The following is a 12938-nucleotide window of genomic DNA, read 5'->3' as shown; positions in this document are numbered from 1 at the left end:
TGAGCAAATGCACAGAGGCTTGGAAGCAGCGAGCAAGGACAAGAAAGAAGGCCCAAAGGGCAGGGGGGAACTTTAAAGGACCGCCTGAGGGGCCAGCCTTTTACCCTAGACGTGGCGGGTGGCGGCCGGGAGGCCGACTGCGGGCGAGGACCCTAGGGGGCGGCTCCACAAGCGGGAGGTGAGCGCGGGAAGGAACATTTATAGGGAGCCTACTGTTTACACCACGGGGGAGGGGAGCATGGAGGACAGGCAGGGGGCGTGGCTACGAAGGAGGCCCCGGGGAGGCGCCCCGCTGGAGGGGAGGAGGCTCGGACCCAGGGCCCCTCCGCCTTCCCCGCCCCGCTGCACTGCTGGCCCAGTGGAACCCAGGCTGAACAGGGCGACAGCAAGAATCGGAGGGGGAGGGGCACAAGGAGGAAGCGGAAGTCACGTGAGGCGCACCCTCCAATCCTTGCCCCTCTAAGGGTCAAACGTGCTGCCATTTTCAAGGCAACTGATTCAGTCTGACTTACGTCGAGTCCTAGAAGCGCAACGCCTTCTGGGAAATGTAGTGCGGCGGCGCGGGCGAGCTGGGCGCATGCGCAAGACTGGGTCCCTCGGCTTTCCTATCTCCCCTGGGAAGTGGAGGCTGGGCACCTCAGTGCTTGCCCTCCCACCCACGGCGCCTGTTCCTGGGAGGGCCCAAGTCGGGCCAGGGGCGTCACCTCTGCCCCCCAAAATTGTGGGTGAAGTGCCCTGCCCTGCCAGGCCTCAGGAGGGGGAGGGGGATCCCCGGTTATGGAAGCTTATAAGCGAACATCTTCCAACCGCTCCCCCGGGCCCTGAGGTTCTGAGGCGTCCGTCCTGTCGGGGGGTGGCACCCAGGGGCCCGGCCTGGGGGGGGGAGGTGGCACCCAGGGGCCCGGCCTGGGGAGAGGTGGCACCCAGGGGCCCAGCCTGGGGGGGGCACCCAGAGCCCGGCCTGGGGGGGGAAGGGACACCCAGGGGCCCAACACCCAAGAAGGTAGCATCCCATGTGAAAGGAGGCGGCACCACGAGTGGGGGGCTGCCCCATCCTGGTGTCCAAGAAGCGGCTGGCGCTCCGGGGTGACTCCGGGTCTGGGGGCAGGCAAAGGCCCAGTGACCACACCAAAAGGGCGCTCCAGGCCGCTTCTGCGGAGGTGACGGGCAGCAGACCTCAGTCCAGAGGAGCGACAGACAAACTGGTCTGGCTCAGACCCCTTCATCTCCGGCCTGTCCCTAAAACCCTGGGCGCCCAGTAAAGCAGTGAGAGGAGCAGAAGCTGGCAGAGCCCAGCCCTAAGATCAAGTCTGAAGTCAGGAAGCAGACTAGAAGAATGCGTCAAAAAAGAACCCCCAAAACAACCCTGCAAGGAGCTTTTGTGTTGGGGGGACCAGTCCTGACTGAATGCAGAAGACAGGAATGGCCCCCCAACTTCTAATAGCAACACCATTCCTAAAGGAGATGAAGCAAGAGGTTTGGTGTGTTCTTGGAGAGTTTAAAAAATGTTTTTTATAAATACAGAAAAAAATGGCACAGGAGGCACCAGACCTTTTCCCAAGAAACAAACTTGCTGAAAATTTGAATGAACCAAAAAGAAGCCAATAGCTTTGGGAGACAACAAAACATATTAAGACAAAGTTAAACAGCTGAGAAAACTGAGGGGGGAGGTGGGAAATGTGTAAAATACCTCATAACCAAAACAACTGACCTGGAAAGCGCATCAAGGAGATAAAATTTTAGAATCATTGGACTAACTGAACATCACTTTTTTTTTTTTAAATACATTTTAAAATGTTATTACCCAATTGCAATTCAACAAATTGAACACATTTTCTTTACAGAAATAAGTCAAGGGCCTATGATTTTGTCCACCAACCCACATTTCAACCCATCTCTAATCTAGAGCCTTAGAGACTTTCCTAAAGTTCTGAGAAGCAAGTATCCTTGACTTCAAGTCTAGGGCTCTTCTCACTGCCAACCTGATTCTATACATGTATGTCTATTAATACTTGTAAATAACAGTCAAGGCAATAGTGTGGTGCATCCCAGACACTGTCTGCAGAGCGAAGGGAGGTGAGTTCTAGTCTCAGCGCTGATTCCTTGTGTGACCTTGGACAAGCCTCTAGACCTCTCTGACATTCATCAGTAAAAAAAAGATGGGTAAAGTAGGTAAGCTCTAAGGTCTCTTTCAATTCTTTTAAGTGTATGGCTCCATAAAATTTAAGTAATAGTCCATGAAATAAGCTTTAGGGCAGATATGTAGTATTAACAAACCAGTTCTAAATTTTAAGAATTGGAGCAGAATGGCTTGGTTTGAGTATTTCCAGTAGTAACTGAAGTTTGGCTGCAGTTTGCTTAGTTACGTGTTATTCTGACATTTCCAGCTTTCCATGGAGGGCATTTTCAGAGACCTGTTTTTCTTCAAAGCACTAGACAAAGTATCATCTAGGTTCTCCTTACAAATTTACTATTTTTTTTTAAAGTTACATAAAAGATAATGTTCATTTTTGGCTTTTTTGGTTGGTTTTAGGGAACTTCTACTTGCCTTTTCAATTTCTCCAAAATCTCTTCTGGAGTTGTGGATGCCAAAATCTTTACCACTTTTTCATAAGATTTACCCTGCCCTTTATCTAAGAAAACATCCTAAAATTCCAGGACCTTGGAAAGATACCAACATAGTTCTGCATTATCCACCCACCACCCCCATGGAGGTGCAGCAGTAGCCACACTTACATTCTCAATTGTCACATCTTGGGTATCCGAGTGCCAGAAGCGAGCCTCACCGCTACCACCTTGGCCCTGACCCAGGCCCCATGTAGCATCAGTGCAATATTCACAGTGCCCACAGCAGCCATGAATATCACAGCACAATTCAGAATTGTAAAATACCATACCCTCTCCACATGAAAGACAGAACCAAAACATTTATTCAGACCCAAATCCATCACAGCAAAAAAAAATCTATACACAATAACGATGCAGAGAACAACACCATCCCCAGGCCTTCCCCCTGCTAGACTTCCCACAAACCAGGTCCATTACACATCACAAGCATATTCTCTTAACAAAATCAATCACAAAATCACTCATGCTACCCAAGAGCCTGCATCCCTCCTAGCTCCGAGGGCTCTTGAGACTAACTTCCTCTCAACTCTGCTGTAACTCAGCCTCTTCCTGCTCCATCCATTCAACAAACTCCTCCCACCACAGGCTCCATGTGACTTAATGGGCCTATTAATGAATAGGAAAGATTTTCCAATTCAGATTACTATTACACCCCATCAGCCCAGTGGCAGAGGGAGAGGATAGGTCACTGGGTCTTCTCCTGGAAGAAAGAGCTGGAGCTCAGTGCTCAGCAGAGCAACCCTTGCACATGCACCCTGATGCGCGAAGGGGATGCTGAACATCACGTTTTAGTTTTTTTTTTTTAATTTTTATTCCAGTTTTAAATTTTACAATTGTTGACATTTTTAAAAAATTGGGTTCCAAATTCTCTCCCAACTGCCCCACTCCTACTCACTAAGAAGGCAAACCACGTGATCAATTTTATATATATATATATATATATATGTATATATATATATGTATACATATATATGACATCATGCAAAGAATACCTCTATATTAGACATATCACACAAAAAAAAACAGAAAAAGAGAGAAAATTACATGGCAATTTGCACTCAGAGTTCAGCATATTTAGAGACAAATAGTAACACTTCAAAAAGAGTCCTTTGGAATTTCTTGGATCACTGTCTTGATCAGAGTAGCTAAGTTTTTCACAGTTGATCATTGTTACATTGTTGCTGTGGCTGTATACGATGTTCCCATGGTTCTGCTCACTTCAATTTGCATCAGTTCATCTAGGTCTTCCCAGGTTTTTCTGAACCACCCTCTGTTATTTCGTATGACAGAATAGTATTTCATCACAATCCTATACAGCAATTTGATCAGCTATGCCCCAATTGATAGGTAACCCCTCAATTTTCAGTTCTTGGCTACTGTAAAAAAAAAAGGTAGCTCTAAATATTTTTTGTACATATAGATCCTTCTCCAGTTTCTTTTATCTTTTGGAGGTATAGACTAGTAGGGCTGGTGTTGGTTGTTGTCCTTCATTCTCGAAGAGGACCAAAATGACATCACCATGTTGAAGTGAAGTGTCAGTGTGTCCCACTGTGGCTGATCAGACCAATATGAGTTCGGAATGCTCTACCATAGATTGGGCACAGATAGTGTGCATGAACATTTGGGGTGGTTACTCTAAATTTTTGCATCCTGGGTTTCCTTTGTGCTGTCTCAATTCTGCTTTCCTCAAAGAGCATAGCACCCTTTCTGATGTGGGCACCCCATGCTGAATGGTCCTGTGCCACTGTCCCATGTCCCATAATCAAGTCCAAAGTTCTTGAGAGAGACCTTGAGAGTGTCCTTGTATTGCTTCTTCTGACCACCATGTGATCACTTGCCCCATAAGAGTTCTCCATAAAATAGTGTTTTTGACAAGCATACATTTTACAATAAAACAATGTGACCAGCCCATTGGGGTTGTGCTCTCTGAAGCATAGTTCGAATACTTGGCAGTTTAATTCAAGCAAGGACTTCAGTGTCTGGTACCTTATCCTGCCCAATAATCCTCAGAATCTTCCTAAGACAGTTCAAATGGAAACGATTCACTTTCCTGGCATGATGCTGGTAGACTTTCCATATTTCACAGGCATACAACAATGAGGCCAGCACAACAGCTCTGTAAACTTTCGGTTTGGTAGGCTGCTATTGTGATGGCATAGCTTACCGAGAGGAGCAAGTCTTATGCCTGACCAGCAGGCTGCTTGTCCTCCTGTGGAGCTCACGAGTAAAAGAATGAGGAGGGAGAGCGGGTCATGAAGCAACTCCGATTTATTCAAGCAAGCACTCTGATTATATAGTCTTTGCCAGCTAGCCCAGTGAACCATGGTAACACACACAAACAAACCCAAAGCTATAGTAATGAACACAAGCTGGAACTATACTGATAAACACAAACCAGGGGTGGTGTTGGGATTGGAAGCTCAATTCCGTGTGGACAGTCTCAAGCGGGTAAAGGTGGGAGCTTCTAAATCTTAGAGCTCTCACGAGACCCCCCCAGGAAACGGCTGGGAATCGAGGTGAACCGAGCTATCTCGAGTAATTCCGCCTCTTCCCGTGAGAAACGTGATGGGAGAGAGATCTCCCCACCCTCGAGATTGTCCCGGATCTGGGCACACCTAGTTACCTAACAGCACGGTATTCAGATGCAAACTATGCGGCTGAAGGTTAAGTAGGATTGAGGAAGCCTGAAAGCTCTCTTAGCACGTGAGGAGCCAAGAGGACAGTAGGCTCCGCTTCTCTTCTTTCCTCTCTCCCCTCCCCCTCTCTCCCCGCTTGTACTTCTACTTCCAATCCCTTAAGATCTTAGCCTCCTTAGGAAATCTCCCCCTCTTCCTCCTAAGGAAGACCCCCCTGCACTTGTAACTGAGACCCTGAAATAAAGCTCAACCCTTGTTCGACTCTGGAACGTCCTTTCTCTCATATGAGCATCCGGTTTTGGCCAACCGAAGACCTCGGAGGTAAGATAAGAAGACTCGGGTAGCCCACACAGGCCTCTAGGCCTGACAGGGTGGGGCCATCCCTTCCAGCGCCATCTTGTTCACCCTTCCCTGCACCGGACTCAATTTACCTGATGTCCGTCAGTGTGGCGTCCCAGATGGTGTGGCGGTCAATGCCCCTTACAGTAGGCAGTCTAATACCTCTTCTCTCCCATACCTTTCTTCAGAGCCTCCCAAACACTGAGCTAGCTCTGGCAACGTGTGCATCCACCTCATTGTCAATATGTATATCCCTGGAAAGTACACTACCAAGGTAAGTAAACTTATCCACAGCATTCAAAACTTCATTTGTTGTAATCAATGGTTCCATGTATGGATGGAAAACCTGTGTTTTGTGTGTGTGTGTGTGTGTGTGTGTGTGTGTGTGTGTGTGTGGTGTGTTAATTATTAGGCCAAAATTAGCACAGGCAGCAGAGAATTGATCTATACTTTGTTGCATCTCAGCTTCAGAGGCTGCACTGAGGGCACAATCATCTGCAAACAGAAAATCATGCATCAACACTCCCTCCACTTTGGTTTTGGTCTTGGCTTCTAGCCTTTTCAAATAGGAGAACTTACCATAAGTATGGTAGTTGACCTTGATGCCATGTTCATCCTCATTGAAAGCATTTGGCAACATGGCTGAAAACATCATGCTAAAAAGCATGGGAGCAAGCACACAGCCCTGTTTCACTCAATTGGTGACTGGAAAGGCACAAGAGCATTGTCCACTACCTAGAACCCAAGCAAACATGCCATCGTGAAATGATATACGATACTGATGAACTTCTCTGAACAACCAAATTTTGACACAATTTTCCATAAGTCCTCATGACTCACAGTGTCAAAGGCCTTGATCAGATCTACAAATGTGTACAGACCTCTGTTCTGCTCCTGGCATTTCTCCTGGAGTTGTTGGGCAGCAAACACCACATTGACTGTTCCTTGGCCCCCTCTGAAGCCACACTGGCTCTCAGGTATATGACCATCTTCCAGGTGAAGGATCAGTCTGTTGAGGATTCTAGCAAGAATCCTGCCAGTAATGACTAAGAGAGAGACACCCCTGTTATTGTCACAAGACAATCTATTCCTTTTACCCTTATAGAGATGGACAATGGAGACATCCTTGAACTACTGGAGGATAACCTCCTCTTGTCATATAACCTGAAATATTTAAGTCAGCTTTTGTATGAGCAGTGGTTCCCCTACCTTGTAAATCTCAGCAGGAATCAGCACCAGGTGCTTTGCCACATAAAAGGAACCTAATTAGGCCCTCAAAACCTCTCCTTCAGTTGGAAGTTCAGCTAAAGAAGGACTGACTTCAACCTGAGATAAATGGTCAATGACCTCAGCTTTGACTGATGATGGTCTGTTGAGAACCCTATGGAAGTGTTCAGCCCATCTCTCTAGGATCATGCCCTTATCACTAATCAATGTGGCTCCATCATCACTGAGTAGTTGTGATGCACCATAGGTTGTTGGTCCATAAATAGTTTTCAGGGAATCATAAAAGGACTTTGGATTGTTACTATCAGCATAATACTGAATTTCATCTGCCTTCTTACTGAGCCAGGAATCCTGCATCTCTCTAAGCTTGGCTTGTACTTTGCTTTTGATGGAATTAAATGCTGCCTTCTTAGAGGTGGATGAACTATCCTGCTGGTATATCCTATGGAATTCTCATTTTTGGTTATCAGATTCTGAATTTCCCCATCATTTTCATCAAACCAGTCTTGGTGTTTGTGAGTGTTCTGACTCAGATGAGCAAATGCAGTGCTGTACACCAAATCTCTGAGAGCTGCCTACTCCTTTTCTGCTCCACTGTTGCCAATTATGTATTGGCTCAACTTTCCCTCCAAGTTAGGAACAAGCTGTTCACGCTCAGAGAAGTGCTCTAATTTGTAGACATTGATTCTTCTGGTAGTCATTTTGCCTTGCGGGCAGGACTTTTGATGAATGCAGATATTTAGCTTGGAAAGGATAAGTCTATGATCAGTCCAGCACTCTGCACCACACATTGCCTTTGTCACTCTCACATCTTGTCTGTCTCTTCTTCTTACAATCACATAGTCTATTAGATGCAAATGTTTGCTGTGGGGGTGCATCCATGAAGTTTTATTACATTTAGTGCTAGTGATGAGAAGGTCATGCAATACACAAGTCTTCAACAGTCAATGACCATGGCTGTTGCTGTTTCCAACTCCATTCCTCCCTAGGACTCCCTGCCAAGTCTCTTAGTCTGAGCCTACTCTAGCATTAAAGTCACCCAGAATTATAAGCTTGTCCTCTTTTGGCACAATGATGATAAGGGTCTGTAGTTCTTTGTAAAATTTTTCTTTGACCTCATCATGGTTCATCATGGTGGGAGCACAGACACTGATGATGGTGGCATGGCATTTTCCTGGGAGTGGCAATCTCATTGTCATGAGCCTGGCATTCGCTCTTTTTGACAAGCATGACAGCTTGCTGACTAGATTAGTTTTGATTGCAAAACCCACACCAGCTTCACCACACTCACGCTCACTGTGGCCACTCCAGAAAAATGTCTATCCAGTTCCAACTTCAGTGAGCAGGCCTTTATTTGTCAACCTTGATTCACTCAGGGCTGCTATTTGGATGTGATACTTGTTGAGTTCTCTTGCAACAAGTGCAGTTCATGTTTCAGGTCTACTGCATTTTGCATTGTCTATTAGTGTGTGCACGTTCCATGTGCCGATGGTGACTGGAATCGTCTTTGCAGATGTTTTTGTAGATTTTGTACTTTTTTGTGTGTGTTTTAACCACAGAGTGGGACTCCCTGCCTGCCATGGTAATCAGGCCAGGGTTGGGTAAGCAGACAGTTTTTAGGGCACATTTTCTAGCCCCTTCCTCACACCAGGAGGTGAGCAGTGTGATCCTTAAAAGTCTGCTCACACACCCAGGGGGCTGCCAAGTCCCACTGCTGCTTCCAGTGAGAAACGACCCTACAGCCTGGGTCACCTGTGTGCAGGGTTGTGACTACAGCTCCCAGTGTATCTGCACCTGCTGTTTCATCACTTGCTTGTTGCCATAGGACTTTGAGGCATAATAGTAAAATGGTGTGGGTGATGTCCTTTCATTCGTGCATGAATTGGATTTAAGTGAGGCAGAGTTGCATGAAGTTGTCAGCCTCACTCTCTCCTCCAGAGTCATCATAGTCCAGTGGCAGGACAGAGTCAAGATGGCTGCTGATGGCTCAGTGGATGACCTTGGCAACTTTGGTGTCTAACCAATCTCTAAGCGCTCCACATCTCCTGCTTCATCTGCTTTCATGGCTGTTGGAACAAATTGTTCTCATCCACCTATTCCAGCAGAGGAAGTCTTCACATGCTTGGGGTAGACACCCCCCTGACTCATCAGTAGATCTGAGAACCCTTAGTTACCCTCAACCTGGCTTGGCCCAAAACGGTTTACTGGGCTGTGGCAGCTGCGCATTCTCCAGATTCTTTGAGCCACAGGTGAGAGTTGAGTGGAACAGGTAGATACCAAAGGTGGAAAGAGCCCTGAGAAAGGCTCAGCAGCCACCACACCAAGGTACTGGTCCGCCCTGAGTGCACCCTACACCCCACCTAGTAGTGTTATTGTTGGATCAAAGGGTATGCGCAGTTTGATAGCCTGTTGGGCATATTTCTTTTTCTTTTAATATATTCGTTTTATTTATTTTTAATGTTCTACAATAACTACCATAAAACTTAGATTTTCCCCCCTAGCTACCCCCCCCCCCAAGACAACATACAATTCTATATAGGATTTACACAAACATTCCTATTGAATACATTTTCACTATACTCATGCCGTGTAGAAGAACTAAAATAAATGAGAGAAATCATATAACAAACCAAAACATAATACACACACACACACACACACACACACACACACACACAAATGATCTGTTACATTCTGCAATTGAATTCCATAATTCTTTTTCTGAATGTGGAGAGCATTTTGCCTTAGATGACCATCGGGAATTTTTTTTTTTATGTCCTTGCATTGCTGTGAATATCCAAGTCTAACAGAAAAAACTCTCACACACTGTGGTCATTGCTGTGCACAAAGTTCTCCTGGTTCTGCTCCTTTCACTCAGCATCAGTTCCTATAAGTCTTTCCAGGCCTCTCTGAAGTCTTCCTGCTCATCATTTCTTATGTGCAATAGTATTTCATTACATTCATATAACATAATTTATTCAGTCATTCCACAATTGATGGGCATCCCCTTGATTTCCAGTTTTGGGACACTACAAAGAGTGCTGCTATACATGTTTTTGTACATGTGGACCCTTTCCCATTTTTATGATTTCTTGGGGATACAGTTCTAGAAGCGATATTGCTGGGTCAAAGGGTATGCACATTTTTATAGCCCTTTGGGCATAGCTGCAAACCGCTCTCCAGAATGGTTGGATGAGCTCACAGCTCCACCAACTATGAATTAGTGTTCCAACTCTCCCATATCCTCTCCAACATTTATGACTTTCCTGTTCTGTCATGTTTGCCAATCTAATAGGTGTTATGTGGTACCTTAGAGTTGTTTTGATTTGCATCTCTCAAATGTGATTTAGAGCATTTTTTCATATGATTATAGATATCTTTAATTTCTTCCTCTGAAAATTGCCTGTTCATATCCTTTCACCATTTATCAATTGGGGAGGGCATATTTCTAAATTGTACTCCAGAATGGTTATACCAGTTCGCAACTCCATCAAGAGGTCATAAGCATACATATCTAATTCACTCCTTCTAGAATTTGTCATTTCTAATAAGTATGAGACAGTAGCCCAGAGTTGTTTTAATTGACATTTCTCTTGTGAAGAGTGATAAAAAGCATTTTTATATATGACTATAGATAGCTTTGATATCTTACTCCGAAATCTGTCTGTTCATATCCATTGATGATCTATCAATTGGGGAATGGTTCTTATTTTTATACATTTAACTCTGTTCCCTATATATTTGAGGAAAAAGACTTTTATCAGGGAAACTTGCTGTAAAACTTCTTTTTAATATTACTTCGTTGTCTGTGGTACCTTTTAGCAAAATGTACTTTGCCTAATTATCTCTTCATTAGATCTATTTTTGCTTTTGCTTTGTGTGGGATCATGATTGCTCTCCCTGACTTTTTGACTTCAGCTGAAGCACAATCTATTTCAAGTGTATATTTTGTAAACAACATATTGTTGCATTCTGTTTTCTAATCCATTCTACCATCTGTTAAAATGGAGTTCTGCTCACTTTAGAGTGGGGAGACATTTTGCCAATCTTCACCCTTTTCCGGGCTGCAGTTTTCAAAGCTAGTTCTGAGGTTCTGCAAGTTTTGGGTGCTTCCAAGATAATGTGATCCAGAATGGGGTGTGATCACTTGTCGTCTGGTCTGTGCCCAGGTTGTAACCCAGGAAAGGCCCCTGCTCCTCCAAAGCCACAATGGCTAGTGCTCCTTTTGGCCCTGAAACTGTGACCTGGGCCCCTGATCCCCAGTGCTTCTCTCCACTCTAGAACTGTGACCCAGAAATGCATACGGACAATAGAGTTGCCCATCAGCACCAGCTGCACCTAGTTCCAGCAAAGAGTCCCCATTATCTTTTTCTGACCAGTTGTCCAAACCCTTTACTATTTCTGGGCTTAGATAAATGCCCAAAGCTTCTGCTGCTGTCACAGCCACCTTCAAGATCTGCCACTGCTGCTGCCTCCACACAGACTTCCGGCTGGCCCCTACCCTGGTGTCACAGACCTCTCTTGGCAATGTCCTCAGTTGTCTTGGGCTGGAAAAATGTCTCACTTTGACGTTTTGTTGGCTCTGCTAGTCCAGAATTTGATTTAAGGCATTATTTTAAAGTTATTTGGAGAAAAATGTTGGGAGAATTTGGTTGGGTCCTGCCTCTACTCTACCATCTTGACTCTGCCCCTATACATCCTGTTTCAAGAAAACTGTCGATATCTGTTAAAACCAGAGGGCCAAGAAGGAAGAGAAAAGATATACCTTTTCCTCCTGAAAGAAACCCTAAATGAAAAGTTCCAAGAGTATTGTAGTCAAAATCCAGAGCTTCCAGATCAAACAAAAAATTCCACAAGTGGGCTGAAAGAAAGAATCCAAGTGCCAATAAGCTAGTTAGGATCCCACAAGATTTTGCAGCTACTATTATAAAGGACCAGAAGTTAGATTATGATATTGCAGAAGGCAAAAGCTAAAAGCATTAAAGCCAACAATAGCTTAGGTAGCAAAACTGAATATAATTCTGCAGGAGGAAAACTTAGATCTTCCATGATGTAGAGGACTTCCAAGCATTCTGGATGAAAAGACCAGAGAAGGGGAAAACTTTGAAGTTCAAAAACAGGAGTGAAGAGAAACATGAAAAGATAAACTCTAATGAAGAGTAATGAAGGTCTAAATGAAGATAAATGAGTTACATTCAAAAATGGGCAGATGACCCATGTGGCCCATTGGATGCCTAAGTGATGCTAACTGATAACTGATTTGATGCATCAGAAATCATAGATGGAGTCCAATTACACAAGGCCCTGAATGGATCTGTTATGTATTGATGATGCCAAAAACAGAAAGAGAAGAGAAGAGGGGTACACCACGGAAGGAAAGGGAATGGAAGGTGAGGGGAAATTTCTCGCAAAATCAAGATAGACATCTCTACAAACAAAGAGGGGAGTTTGGGGGAGTGGCTGACATTTGAACTTCACTCTCATCTGAAGTGATCAAAAGAAGTAATACACATTTTCATTCAGCAGGAAAGTAGGATGGAAAGGAGAGAAGGGAAATTAGAGAGAGTACAGTAAGGGAGGGATTAACAGATTGGGAAACTTGAGGCAACCAGAGGTCAAGTGACTTGCCCTGGGTCACGCACCTTTTGTCTTAAACTGTATTTGAAGTCAGGTCTTCCAGACTCCAGACCCAGGGCTCTCTCTGCTGGCTCATGCAAACATCTTACAAATACAATTAAATTGGCTAAGTTACAAACATAATTTATCTCATCTAATTGCAAGGTGTGACTTTCACTTTTTTAAACTCCTTTACATTAATTGATTCAGCATCATCAAATACACCAACTGTATTGTTAGAAATAGGGATCATCTCCGACTTCTTCATGTAATTGTCACCATTCACTTGACAATTACTTTGACATGTGGCAAAATTCATTTTTTGGCAACAGCATGAACCTCCCCATTTTTGGCAACTTGAGAACTTACTAAATATGAAGATTCAATCACTTTTCTGCTTTCTTCACAGAAATAAATGAATCATTATTGGATGTTTTCAAATCTTGTTCTTTCAACTTAAAAAATCCCACTAGGTTTATTGATATGATTCAT

The 12938-nt window shown here is 44.5% G+C and overlaps 1 protein-coding gene across 2 annotated transcripts in view; it reads right to left on the bottom strand.

The window, feature by feature from the left end:
• Positions 1–392, bottom strand: part of LOC140502738 (uncharacterized) — a 28259-nt gene extending 27867 nt beyond the window's left edge. For both annotated transcript variants that reach the window (XM_072606690.1, XM_072606694.1), the window contains exon 1: positions 105–392. The gene's annotated coding sequence lies outside the window, so the exon portion shown is untranslated. The remainder of the gene's footprint in view (positions 1–104) is intronic.
• Between the last annotated feature and the right edge of the window lie 12546 nt (positions 393–12938).

The sequence above is a fragment of the Notamacropus eugenii genome, chromosome 4 (genome assembly GCF_028372415.1).
Source record: "Notamacropus eugenii isolate mMacEug1 chromosome 4, mMacEug1.pri_v2, whole genome shotgun sequence".
NCBI lineage: Eukaryota > Metazoa > Chordata > Mammalia > Diprotodontia > Macropodidae > Notamacropus > Notamacropus eugenii.
The sequence above is the reverse complement of the archived record's forward strand: the minus strand, read 5'-3'. Positions and strand labels throughout refer to the sequence as shown.